The 13,452-nt window shown below is 44.4% G+C and overlaps 1 protein-coding gene across 18 annotated transcripts in view; it reads right to left on the bottom strand.

Annotated features, from left to right (window-relative positions):
* The window catches only part of OSBPL1A (oxysterol binding protein like 1A), a 230,497-nt gene extending 217,916 nt beyond the window's left edge, over positions 1–12,581 (bottom strand). For 10 of the 18 annotated variants that reach the window (XR_016214098.1, XR_016214099.1, XR_016214100.1 and 7 more), the window contains exon 1: positions 12,291–12,575. The gene's annotated coding sequence lies outside the window, so the exon portion shown is untranslated. Of the gene's footprint in view, positions 1–12,290 lie in introns of all 18 variants that reach the window. The other 8 variants (XM_070050380.2, XM_070050381.2, XM_070050382.2 and 5 more) reach the window with 3 other exon arrangements.
* Between the last annotated feature and the right edge of the window lie 871 nt (positions 12,582–13,452).

The following is a 13,452-nucleotide window of genomic DNA, read 5'->3' as shown; positions in this document are numbered from 1 at the left end:
CCACGGCTCACTAGGCTAATCCTCCACCTAGCGGCGCCGGCAAACCGGGTTCTAATCCCGGTCGGGGCACTGGATTCTCTCCCGGTTGCCCCTCTTCCAGGCCAGCTCTCTGCTGTGGCCCGGGAGTGCAGAGGAGGATGGTCCAAGTGCTTGGGCCCTGCACCCCATGGGAGACCAGGAGAAGTACCTGGCTCCTGCCATCGGATCAGTGCGGTACACCGGCCGCAGCGCGCCAGCCGTGGCAGCCATTGGAGGGTGAACCAACGGCAAAAAGGAAGACCTTTCTCTCTGTCTCTCTCACTGTCCACTCTCCCTGTCAAAAAAAAAAAAAAAAAAAAAAAAAAAAAAAAAGAGGACTAGTCCAGGGGATCAAACATCCAAACAACATAAATTATAGAACAAGAAAATACAGAAATCAGACAGGAAACACAAATAATTCAATAAAACTTTATAAAATTGAAATGTCTAATGAGAACCCAACAACTGGGGAAATTTTCCAGTTGCAGATAAGAGATCCCACCAAAACACATCATGAAATTTTAGAACTCTGGAGACAAAGAAGATTCTATAAGCTTCCAGAAAAAAAAAAAAAAAAAAGAACAAATGTTAAACAAGTAAGCAGGAATCAGAAAGATTGATTTCTCATTGACAATTGTGGTAGCTAAAACATAATAAGGCAGCCGGCGCCATGGCTCACTTGGCTAATCCTCCGCCTACGGCGCCAGCACCCTGGGTTCTAGTCCCAGTCGAGGCGCTGGATTCTGTCCCAGTTGCTCCTCTTCCAGTCCATCTCTCTGCTGTGGCCCAGGAAGGCAGTGGACGATGGCCCAAGTGCTTGGGCCCTGCACCCGCATGGGAGACCAGGAAGAAGCACCTGTCTCCTGGCTTCAGATTGGTGCAGCGCGCCGGCTGTAGCAGCCATTTGGGGGGTGAACCAACGGCAAAAGGAAGACCTTTCTCTCTGTCTCTCTCTCACTATCTAACTCTGCCTGTCAAAACACACACACACACACACAATAACGCAGTAATCGAAAGTTCTGGTGAAAAATAATTTTCAGCCCAAAGTTCAATAACTAGCCAACCAAAAGCAGGGGGTAAAGACATTTTTAGATATGTCAGAATGAAAATTTACTTCCCAAACATTATTTCACAGAAAAACACCAAAGGATATGGCTGCAAATTCAGAGACCAAGAAAGGGGAAGATACGGGAAACAGGAAAGAAAGGGAATCCCCAGAGCAAAGGGAACTACCTGAAGTGCAGCTCTGTGCCTGGTCTGTATCTTGTCCTACGCGGTGTGTCTGGCCTACACATAGTCAGGTTTCTGCCCTCTGTGCTTTTGCTTCCTCATGAGCTAAAAGTGCTCATTTCAGCCCAAACAAGTATCCTGCTCCTACCTACACTGCAGCACGAGAGGTTGTAAGCCTCTGTGAGCTAGAAGCACAAAATAAAGACCAGCCTAGTCTCCTGACAGATGCCTGCCACTGAGCAGCCCAGACCTGGGCCCTGTCACAGCCTCTTCAAACAACTACACTGGGTCAAGCCTGTTCCCAGTGCTAACTCAAGGCCTTGCTCACCGACTTCCCCCTGGAAAGGGCTCTCAAAAGTCTGAGGGCAGCCAAACCCAGACTCTCAGCCACAGACTCCTTTTCAGAGGAAATTTTTCTAGAAGACTTCATCTAACTGTGACCACAATGCCCTTTCCCCACAGGGCTTGATGAGCTTTTCTATGAATCACCTTTCCATTCATTCACATGTACACTTACTAAAGTAATAAAACATTTGACTAATCATTTAAACAATCTGACAATACTTATAATCATTGTATTAATCATGAAGCAAAAAAAAAAAAAAATCAAAGGTCCATAATGAAAGTTTGTTCACATAACTGGATCCTATAAAACCATTACCAATACCACAGAAGAATTTCTCAAAGTATGAAATTACAATACAGAGTTAGCTCGGATGGTTTCCATATAATATAATCTCTATATAATCACAAATAAAGAGTGGAAAAAATCATCAGATGATAACAGTGGTTACTCCTCATAATAAAATTATGAATGGGTTTAATGTGTGATGATAGGGGCCAGTGTTGTGGTGCAGTGGGTTAAGCTGCTGCTTGCAACACCAGCATCCCATATTGGAATGCTGGTTCGAGTCCTACCTGCTTGGCTTCTCATCCAGCTCACAGATAATGTGCCTGGGAAGGCAGCAGATAATGACCCAAGAACTTAGGCCCCTGCCACCCACATGCAAATCTGGTTGGGGTTCCAAGATCCCAGGTGCAGCCTGATTTAACCCACCATTGTGGCCATTTGGGGAGTTAATCAGTGGATAGAATATTTCTGTCTATCACTCAGCCTTTCAAATAAGTAAAAAATAACATTCATTACTATTTCTTCTCTCATTTAAGAACCATCATAACAGAAGTCCCCTGCTGTATATGCAGACCTGAGTATTTAAAATTGCCATTAGTACCTAAAGCTTTATTCCTTGGAGGAGCATTCCAGTAGCTGTGCAACCAGCAAGGGCTGGGCAGGTGTTCAACATGACATTCACAGGAAGGGATAGTTTCCTGCCCACTACCAAGGCCAGCATTACCCTCCCCTTCTCTAATATCACACAAGGAGATGAACCCATAGACACTTAGTTAAAGGCCAGCCAAAATGTAGGCTTTGTTCTGAACTTTAATGACAAGTAATAAAACAAACCATGCCTTACACTAGGAGAACTTACAAATATTGTGGGGCACTGAACACATAATTTATTATCCATACTTATAGAAAGAAATCTGACTGGCCCTCTCCAACCTCAGTACAAACTAAAGCTCCTTGGTAAACCCTCATGGCACTGGACACAGTATGTCAGTCTGCACGTACTTGGGTAGTCATTTCTTTGTTCCTAGACCATATTGTAAACTCACTTAGAACTAGGGCCCCTTATCAAATACATCCCCCTTAGATTCCTAGTGCCTAGCAAGCTGCCTAGAACACAGGAGGCAATTAGTTATCAGTTAACAGGACAGACGGATGGGAACTCAATTCTTTGAGATCAAAGCTAGAATCTCCCTATAGGAAGACCTATAGGCACTGCCTTACGAAAGGTGCACCTCTACCAAGTGACATATAAGTAATATTTCCAATATGCCATGGGAAACAAAATACCAAAGAAGGGAGAACTGTTCAAAACTACACAAAGATTTAGGATTACAACAGTTTTGATTAACTTGATGCCTCTCTATAAGTAATTTCCATGAGTAAAGGCTACTTTTAGGAAGAAAAATACAAAAGACTTTTCCAAATTCCCATGTTGAACAAATTTTTTAAAAACATCTTTTTGAGGGGTCAGTGTTGCAGGGCAATGGGATGCCAGCATCCCATATGAGCACCAGTGAAAATCCTGGCTGTTCCAGTTCTGATCCAGCTCTCTGCCAATGCACCTGGGAAGGCAGCTGAAGATGGCTCAAGTACTTGGTCCCCTGACACCACGTGGGAGACCCAGATAGAGATCCAGGCTCTTGGCTTCGTCCTGGTCCAGCCTAGCAGCCATTTGGGGAGTGAACCAGAGTATTCCAATCAATCAATCAAATGATGGATCAATTAATCAATCTCTCACATGTGTTTGTATAATTCTGTTTTTGAAGTAAATAATCAAATAAATCTTTAAAAATATATATCCTTTCAACTCACGAATGCTTATTACAAAATAGGACTTTGTCTCTTATGTTGAACACCAAAGAAAGGCAAGCCATCATTAAGACAACCAGTCAGAATGGACTTGAGCCATACTCTACCAGTGAACATCCTATTGTTAATGATTTCTTTTGTGGACAGTTTTCAGCATCTCTACAAATTCATATAACTCCAGTTCCTGCTTTTGAAATAAAAAGATTTTAGTGGCCATGAAAACTTTGAAGGAGCTAATAATATTTTGAGCTTAAAACACTGGGAGATTAGAATCCATTTTTGCTTAATGTTTCCTTTTCTCCAAGGTCCACTTGGGAAAGCTAAGCTTCTAATTTCTTTTGTGGAAAGCAAATCTACATTTTGTTTTCCTATAAACATCGATTTATATAAACTGGTGTCAAGGGGTGGCACCACCTCAGTCTGTGCCATCAAGTCCTGATTTAATGTAGCAGGTAAGTTTAATAGGAAGTCCTGTGGTCTCAGCAATTCTTAGATCTTAACACAAACTTTAAAATTTGTAACTGAAGGGTAATCATGATTTGTTAATTTGTTCAGGGATCTATTATTTTATAATTTGAACTACTACTTTTCTTTAAAGAGAACCTATAGAATCAAAGCAGAAAGTTCATAGGGAAATCAAAACTAATTCACCAGAGTACCAGCAACTCAAAATATTTAGTGATCTGTCTTCTTTTAGCAATGAAAAGCTAAAATTCAAAGACATTTGGGCTACATCTACCTAGTCTTACATGTATCACATTCCTATACATTGTAAATACCAAGACAGTATGGTAGGTGGGACAGGCATTAGGCACAATAAGATGCTGCTTGGGACATCCACATGTCTTCTCAGATTCCTGGGCTCAAATCATGGCTCTGTTCCTTACTAACAAACCATGAGAGGCAGCTGATGGTGGCTCTAGTATTTGGGCCCCCGACACTCATGTAGAAGACCCAGACTGAGTTCTGAGTTCCTGACTTTGGCCTGCCCAGCTGCAGGTATCTGGGAAGTGAACCAGTGGACAGAAGATATCTTTCTTTCTCTTTCAAATAAAATGAAAACAAACAAAACTATGTAAGAACCAGCTGTTTTAAAGAAATATGATAGTTTCACACACACGAAAGTCCAACATAGAATTACCACACAATCCAGCAATTCTACATCTGGGCATAGACCCAAAAGAATTGAAAGCAAGGAGTCAAACAGATATTTGTACATCCATGTTCACAGCAGTATTAATCAGAATACCTAAGGAAGAGAAACCCAAATGTCCACTGAAAATGAAAAGAAACAAAATGCTTTATTCACATATACATACATCAGAATATCACAGCATCTTTAAAAAGAAAGGCAATTCTGACACATGCTAGAACAGGGATGAGCCCTGAACACATGTTGAATGAAACAGACCAGACACAAAAGGACAGCTATCGTATTCAAGAAGTTAAGGATCTGCCACCTCAAGATATCTTGAATTGGTATAGGATTTCAAGCTGCAATCACCTTAGGACCTGTAACTGTAGAGAGAGCCATTTGGCCTTTTATATCATCAATCCACCCAACAGTAAAGCAAGAAAACAGCCTTCATCACCAGACTGGTAATTGGTACTTTAACAAACTGAATAAGCAAACTCCTCAGAGTGACCCTTATCTAGCTTTTACAGCCCCCCTCCACCACCACAAATATCTTCAGGACATCCAACTTACTACTCTAGGACAGAGAGCCATGTGTCCTGTCATTCCTTCACCAACTTATTTTTGCCTAAAAAAAAGCATCTTGTTTTAGTCATTTCCTCAACCTTCAGTCTCCTGTGAAAACTCCCAAAGTTAATAAAACTTCGATGTTCTTCTCTTCTTTAATCAGCACTGTATTCATTTGGCTTTTCAATCCAGTCAAAGTGAAGACCTTGAGAGCAGAGGGGATGGCTCAAGTAACTGGATTCCTGCCACACATGCAGGAGACCTGGAGTGGACTGCAGGTTTCTGGTGTCACCCTTGGCAATGGCAGGTATCTAGGGAGTGAACCAGTGGATGGGAGCATGAATGCACATTCCATCTCAAAAAACCATTTTTTAAGGTCATATTCTCTCTCCACTTCTCAACTGAAATGCTTTTAAGAGATTAACTAAAACAAAACTGTAAAACCACAACAATGGGAAGAAAAATTTATCTTATTATTTGAGAGGAAGAGAGACAACAACAGTTGAGGCTGAGTCAGGCTGAAGCTGAGCACTCAAGCAGGATTCAATCACTTGAGCTGTCACCCTCTGCTTCCCAGGATGTATCTTAGCTGGAAGCTAGAATCCAGGGTGGAGCCAGGATTTAAACTCAGATATGGAATGTAGGCACCCTGACCAATGTCTTAGCCACTAGGCCAAACACCCATCCCAAGAAAATTAATTTTTGAAGCAAATCTCATTAGCTCACAGCAATCAGTAAATTTTTTTTTCCTTTTTGACAGGCAGAGTGGACAGAGAGAGACAGAAAGGTCTTCCTTTTTTTTTTTTTTTGACAGGCAGAGTGGACAGTGAGAGAGAGAGACAGAGACAAAGGTCTTCCTTTGCCGTTGGTTCACCCTCCAATGGCCGCCGCGGCCGGCGCCTTGAAGCCCGCGCACCGCGCCAATCCGAAGGCAGGAGCCAGGTGCTTCTCCTCGTCTCCCATGGGGTGCAGGGCCCAAGCACTTGGGCCATCCTCCACTGCACTCCCTGGCCACAGCAGAGAGCTGGCCTGGAAGAGGGGCAGCTGGGACAGAATCCGGCGCCCCGACCGGGACTAGTACCTGGTGTGCCGGCGCCGCAAGGTGGAGGATTAGCCTAGTGAGCCACGGCACCGGCCCAATTTATTTTAAAGTCAGAGTTACACAGAGAGAGGAGAGGCAGAGAGAGAGAAGTCTTCCATCCGATGATTCACTCTCCGATTGGCCGCAACACTTGGAGCTGTGCTGATCCGATGCCAGGAACCAGGAGCTTCTTCCGGGTCTCCCACATGGGTGCAGGGGCCCAAGGACTTGGGCCATCTTCTACTGCTTTCCCAGGCCATAGCAGAGAGCTGTATCAGGAGAGGAGCAGCCGGGACTAGAATCGGCACCCATATAGGATGCCAGCACTTCAGGCCAGGGCATTAACCTGCTGCGCCACAGCGCTGGCCCCAGTGTTGAATTTCTAAAGCAAAGAAATTTACTTGTGTTTTCATAAATGTTATATATAAATGAGAATTTTTAAATATTCATGGGAAATGGAATTAAACGCTTATTTTGGTGCAAAAAAATTTTTGAAATTCATGCATCTTTTTTAATACATACTTTCCATCAACTTTTTCAAGACCCCTGCTATATACATGTGTGTGTGTATATAGACATGTATGTTATATTAAAGAATTTACTGGCCGTGGCAGCCACTGGAGGGAGAACCAACGGCAAAGGAAGACCTTTCTCTCTGTCTCTCTCTCTCTCACTATCCACTCTGCCTGTCAAAAAATAAAAAAATAATAAAATAAAATAAATTAAAAAAAAGGAAAGAAAGAAAAGAAATTCAACACTGCCAGGCCAGCACTCTGGCACAGTAGGTGAAGTCGTTGCCTGTGAAGCTGGTTCATGTCCCAGCTGCTCTGCTTCCAATCCAGCTCCCTGCTGACCGGTTCTGGAAAGAGCGGCAGTAAAGGGCCCAAGTGCTTGGGCCACTGCCATTCACGGGGAAGACCCAGAAGAAGCTCCAGCCTCCTGGTTTCCACCTGGCCCAGCCCTGGCTATTGCGGCCATCTGGGAAGTGAACCAGTAGATCAAAGATCTCCCTCGCTCACTCAAATAATTTAAATCTTTTTAAAAAATTCAATATTGGTAGACAAATCCATATTTAACCCAGATCAGGAAAAACTGAAGAGCACTAAAGTAACGTTATTTGCCAAGTGTATGACAATACAGCCACACCCAGAATGTAGAAGTTCTAATTAAAGGGTAAAACAAAATTCCATTCAGCTTCTAAAATGCAGGACAACCGTTTCTGGTTATTGGTCCTTCATGAGCACTGAGGATGTTGAATCTAAATTATGGTTTGATCACCTCACCTTAAGAAACTTTTCTAGGGCCTGCATTGTGGCACAGCAGGTTGAGCCACCACCTGAGACTTCAACAACCCATATGAGCACTGGAGTCTAGTACTGGGTACTCCAATTCCAATCCAGCTCCCTGCTAATGCACCTGGAAAAGCAGCAAAGGATGTTCTAAATCCTCGGGTCCCTGAACCACGTGGCAGACCCGGATGCAGTTCCAGGCTCATGGCTTCAGCCTGGCCCAGCACCACTGCAGCCATTTGGGAAGTGAACCAGCAGATGACGCTCTCTAAGTCTCTATCACTCTACCTTTCAAATAAACAATACAAATAATTTTTAAAGATTTATTTATTTGGGCCAGCGCCGCGGCTCAATAGGCTAATCTTCCACCTGCGGCACCAGCACCCTGGGTTCTAGTCCCAGTCAGGGCGCCGGATTCTGTCCCGGTCGCTCCTCTTTCTGTCTAGCTCTTTGCTGTGGCCCGGGAGTGCAGTGGAGGATGGCCCAAGTGCTTGGGCCCTGCACCCGCATGGGAGACCAAGAGAAGCACCTGGCTCCTGGCTTCGGATCACTGCGGTGCGCTAGCCGCAGCGGCCATTGCGGGGTAAACCAACAGAAAAAGGAAGACCTTTCTCTCTGTCTCTCTCTGTCCACTGTCAAAAAAAAAAAAAAAAAAAAGGTTTATTTGAAAGTCAGAATTAGAGAAAGACATCTTCCATCTGCCGGTTCACTCCCTAAATGCCTGCCAACAGCCAGGGCTGGGCCAGGCTGAAGCCAGGAGCTTCATCCAGGTCTCCCACGTGGGTGCAGGGGCCCAAGGACTTGGTCCATCCTCTGCTGCTTTCCCAGGCGCATTAGCAGGTAGCTGGATCGGAAGTGGTACAGCCAGGACACGAACCATATGAGATACCAGTGCTGCAGACAGCAGTTTAACCCACCACACCATATCACTAGTTCCATAAAGTAAATCTTAAAAAAAAAAAAAAAAAAAAAAAGTACTAACTGAAGAGAGAGATCCAGCATGGCAAACTGGAGCTGGCATTGTGGTTTGCGGTGGTAGCAGGAAAAGCTGCAGCCTGAAATGTCAGCATCCCATGTGAGCGCTGGTTCAGACCCGGCTGCTCCACTTTGGATCCAACTCCCCGCTAACGGCCTGTGAAAAGCAGTGCACGATGGCCTAAGAGCTTGCTCCTCTGCTACCCAGGTGAAAGACCTGGATGAAGCTGCTGGCTCTTTGTTTTAGCCTGGCTCAGCCCCAGCCGTTGTTGCCATTTAGGGTGTGAAACAGCAAATGGAAGATCTCTCTCTCTGCACTCCATGTATTAAATAAGTAAATCTTAAAAAAAAAAAAAAACTCAGCAAATTATAAAATCTACTTTAGCAAACACTCTCCTGTGTCATTTTCAGTTATAAAAATATTTAAAATCGCTTCGCTCTCAATTCAGTAAAACTTTCCATTAACTTTCCATTTGTGCCCTGATAAAGAGCACTGCTCTCCTCTGGAGGAGATAGAGAATATGGCTAAAACTGTTATCATTGCACAGCCTGTAAACCACTGAAGCTGCTGCAAAATGCCCATCTCATATTATTGCTCAGATATGGTTATATCTGACCCATTTATACTGCCTTCTGCTACTCATATGTGTCACACACCCACACTGATGGGATGCCAAACAGACTTAACAAAGTAGGCCTTTCACCGAGTATTTATCATTTTATCTTCCAATGTTTGTTAAAACTGGTGCAAGTTAAATAAGCTTCATGGCTTTGTCTTATGAATTATTTAAGTGCTAGAATTTTATCTGATTCAATACTCAAGAAAGAACCATTACATGCACTGGATTTCAGCTTCCACTAGATCTAGTCTAAAAATTTAACTACTGCTTCAAAACAGGGCAGGTATAAGGAAAGAGAAGTCTACAACTTGATAGACAAGCTTTAGTAACTAAAACACTAAAAAAGCAGGTTGTCACCTTTTAATGATAAAATTCCTTAAATTTTAGAAAAAATGAATTTTAAATTTTCCCCTTTTGATTACTTCATGTGAAAATTATCTTTCAAACTGAATTAAAACAATGTATAATACTGACCAGTTAGGATTACAAACATTTCTCTTGAATGGGAAAGTTTAAAAACAAAAGGAAAATCATGTGGTTACTTTCCATTGTAACATGGTAGGAAAATGTACAGAACAGTTAATTCACTAAACGTAATTTTCTACTTGCAGGCTAATGAATAATAAAAAAAGAAAGATAAATTCAGTAAACTAGTCATCCTCTTCCTAAGAGCACTGGGACTATTTCTCATCCTTGCCCATGTCACACAGTCCTTGAATGCTGACAGTACCCATAGAGTAGTAGAGGGAGAGGTCATGTGAGAAAAAAATCCCTCATTTCTAGGGCTCAAGATCATATAAGCTACTTAGAATATCACAATCATGAATACACACTGTACAGAATGCATGCCCATCTCTTCTCAAACTTCACCACTGAACTGTTGATAAAAGCTAGAACGTACACTGTTAAACGCTGTCCTCTTTCTAGGAACTGCAAAGAATTTGTTAGGTTGTTAATAAAGCTGGTTGCCATCAGGCCCAGCTTTAAAGAACTGCCAAGGCCCCCCAAAATTCCCAGATGCTCACACTTGCTATCTTACTCTCTCCTCACCTTATTAAGATGACTTTCACTAGTTTTCTCTGTGAAAATATACATTAAAAGCTCAGCTTCTGAAAATGCTGAGGTAAGAATTTGCCACCTTTAAAGTATCACAATCAAATGTACAGATATATCTCAAAGTAAAATACAGCCACAAGTGAAAATCTACTTTATGCTGTTAAAAAGAACATTCCTTAGAACAATTATATTTAGAAGACTTTATTAAAGCAATGCAAAACCAAAATGATTTGAAAATTGGGCAGCTCCCAGGACAAGAAGAGTTCTGAAAAAACCAACCAACAAAAGCAAGTCATTGAGACAGTGCAACTTACTGCCTGCAGCCCAGTCAGGCAGTTTGTTACAGTGTAAAGAGCGGTTTACAGCCTAATCAGTCAATGGGCTACAAGGCCTTCTGCAACCAACTTCAGTTTATTGTGATTAAATTCTATACTGTTCTGGTCTGTTAGGCCCAGCACAGGCACCTGGTCCAAATCCATGGTCTCCCACAAAAATACTAACAATACGTTGCACCACGTTATTACTCAAAAGAAACTGGCTGTATTCTTCTGCTCAGTTGTTGGTTCTTAAACAGCACATTTCCCTTTGTTTTAGGGAAACAAAACATGGTGGGGAAGGAACATTTTTATAGAAATAATACCCCTGGCTGTTCTGAGTCACCGGTCTTAAGTACTGCGAGAATTGCACCTGCAAAAATGAACAGCCTCCACAAAGCTCAGCCACCCACAACAAATCTCTGATTTACAAGGAGACATTTAGCAAGTGTCCTAGGAAAAAGGATGCTCACAAAATCCTATGCTGAGCTACAACAGTTTTAAGTTGATCTACTCAACTTGAGGCAGTTAACTAACTGAATACCAATGGCTCAATGCTGCGCAAAAGTTGCTCTGCCTGGAAGAAATTAAAAAGTTAAATTTTAAAAAAATGTTACTGAACTTTCTCCAGTTTTTTCCCTCCGTAGATTGTAGCTAGAGCCCACCTAGCAGTTCAGAATTAAGTGGATTTTATGAGATTTACAATCTTGGCTGAAGAATTCCAAATTTACACCTACTACCGTGCCGCAAAAAATAATATCACAATACGAACACCCATAGCCCTCAAAACAATAAAAGTATTTTTCCGTAACACTGAGTAAACAAGAGATGCTCCAAACTCGATATTCATAATGCATCTTCTAAGGTGCAAATACTGAAGTTTTCCCTTGTTTTAAAGTTGACTTTATTATCAACTAGAGACAGAAACTTAATCGCTTCACTTGCAACATCCAGGCAGCCTTGTCGAACTTCACGCCACCCTGCCAACAGTTCATCCTTGCAACCTTCTGCCTCATAAAGACAAGTCTGACCCCTGCAAACTAAGCCTAACTGAATCACGACACCCCCTGGTGCTCATCAGCGCCGCGAGGTAAGCGAACCGCTCCCGTCCCTACAGTGCATCTGGCTCGGCTACGGTTTCTGAATCCCCCTCCCTATTCTTCCACGCTCACTGAGCCGACCACACGATGCACAGTGAACCCGGTCACATGAGCGACGCGTGACTCCCATCGTGCATCAGCCCTCCTCTTGTCACAAAGAAGCTAAAAGTTAGGACGCGCACACCAGAAGTACTGCGAGCCCGCGGCGGCAGCCTCGGCAGGTGCGGCGTGCGGCGCGGGAAGTCGCGGCACCCCGAGTGCGAGCGAGAGACGCCGTCGTTCTGCGGCTTCCCGCGACCTGCCACGGCGCTGCGGCGGCCCGCGGCCACCGAGAAGCCCAGCGTGGCGGAGCCGCCCGGGAGGCGGGCGCCCACCCCCCAGCGGGCGCGGAGGACCTCCCCGAGCACCACGCGGGCCCGAGTCCTGGCCCGGGACTCCGGCGGACGTCCGCCGCGGGAAACTGACCTACGCGGCCACTCGGGCTCCCGGGGCTCCTGAGGCGGGGGCCACGAGCTCACGCTTCACTTCTACCCGCCCCACGCCGAGGAAGCGGCCGTCGCCGACTCTCGCTGGCACTCCCCCGAATACCCAGGGGCCCTGCGCAACGACGGTCTCCAGCGTCCGGGTGCCCAGAACCGGGTGGCGTGAGGTGGCCCGCTCAGCGAGGCGTCACCGCCCCTCCCCAGCCGCTGGCTCCAGCAGCGCGCGCGCGCGTCCGCCTTCCGAGTTTGTTGGCGCCCGGCCCGACACGTGACTGGCGCGCGGGGCCACACCCCCGCCCAGGCACGCCCCGCCCTTGCGCCGCTCCTATTGGTCCTGGGCCGGCCACGCCCGTTTCAGTTTTCGGCCGCAGCTACTTTGATGAGCCTAAACCTCTGGGCTTCTCCAACCTCATCCCGAGAGGAAGAAGTCGCCGACCCTACTTGGAGCGCACCGAAGAGCTGCGCTTGTTGGGGAGAGGAACGACCTTCCTATCCCTCCCCCCCCCCCCCAGCTGAAGCAAATGAAAATACTGGCTTAATATTCTGGAAATTCGTTATTAAACAAATATATAATCCAGCTACCCAGATTTTTTTCTGTTTTGCATTGATGCCCCTTGTTCAGCTCGGATGCACAGTAGGTGGAGAAGTTAGCACAGTGTCCCTGTGTAAAGATTCGATTTTTACAGCTTTTTAAAGATTTCTGCCTAACAAGAAAGGAGGAATAACAAGCACATGGATTTTTTCTCATTTCTTGAGTTGTCCAAATGTACTCAATATGTACAATTAACTTTCAGTGGAAAGCTAATAGGTATCATTTTTAAAAGCACTGTAGTTTTTTTTTTTCTTGTTAATTCAAGTTCTTTTTTTAGTTGAGAAACAGAGAACTTAAAATAGGCCAATTGGCCATTGCACTACCTGTAACACGTCACGTGGCAGGTGTTTTAGAGTGATGTCTTTGGAAAATAAAAGCAGTCTCGCTTGTGTATCCCAGGCTAGCATCATCTTTTATTCATAAATCATCTTTTATTCATAAATTAGGCACTTAACTAACAATACTTGAGCTCCAAAACATGTGGTAATTACAGTAGCTGTGTTTGCCTTGGAAAGAAGAACCCTCAGGCTTGTTTTGTCTAAAGGTTGCTGCG

This window comes from Oryctolagus cuniculus, chromosome 10 (assembly GCF_051225735.1).
Source record: "Oryctolagus cuniculus isolate XC-2025 breed Fujian yellow rabbit chromosome 10, ASM5122573v1, whole genome shotgun sequence".
NCBI lineage: Eukaryota > Metazoa > Chordata > Mammalia > Lagomorpha > Leporidae > Oryctolagus > Oryctolagus cuniculus.
Note: the sequence above shows the minus strand (reverse complement) of the source record. Positions and strands in the feature narration are given on the sequence as shown.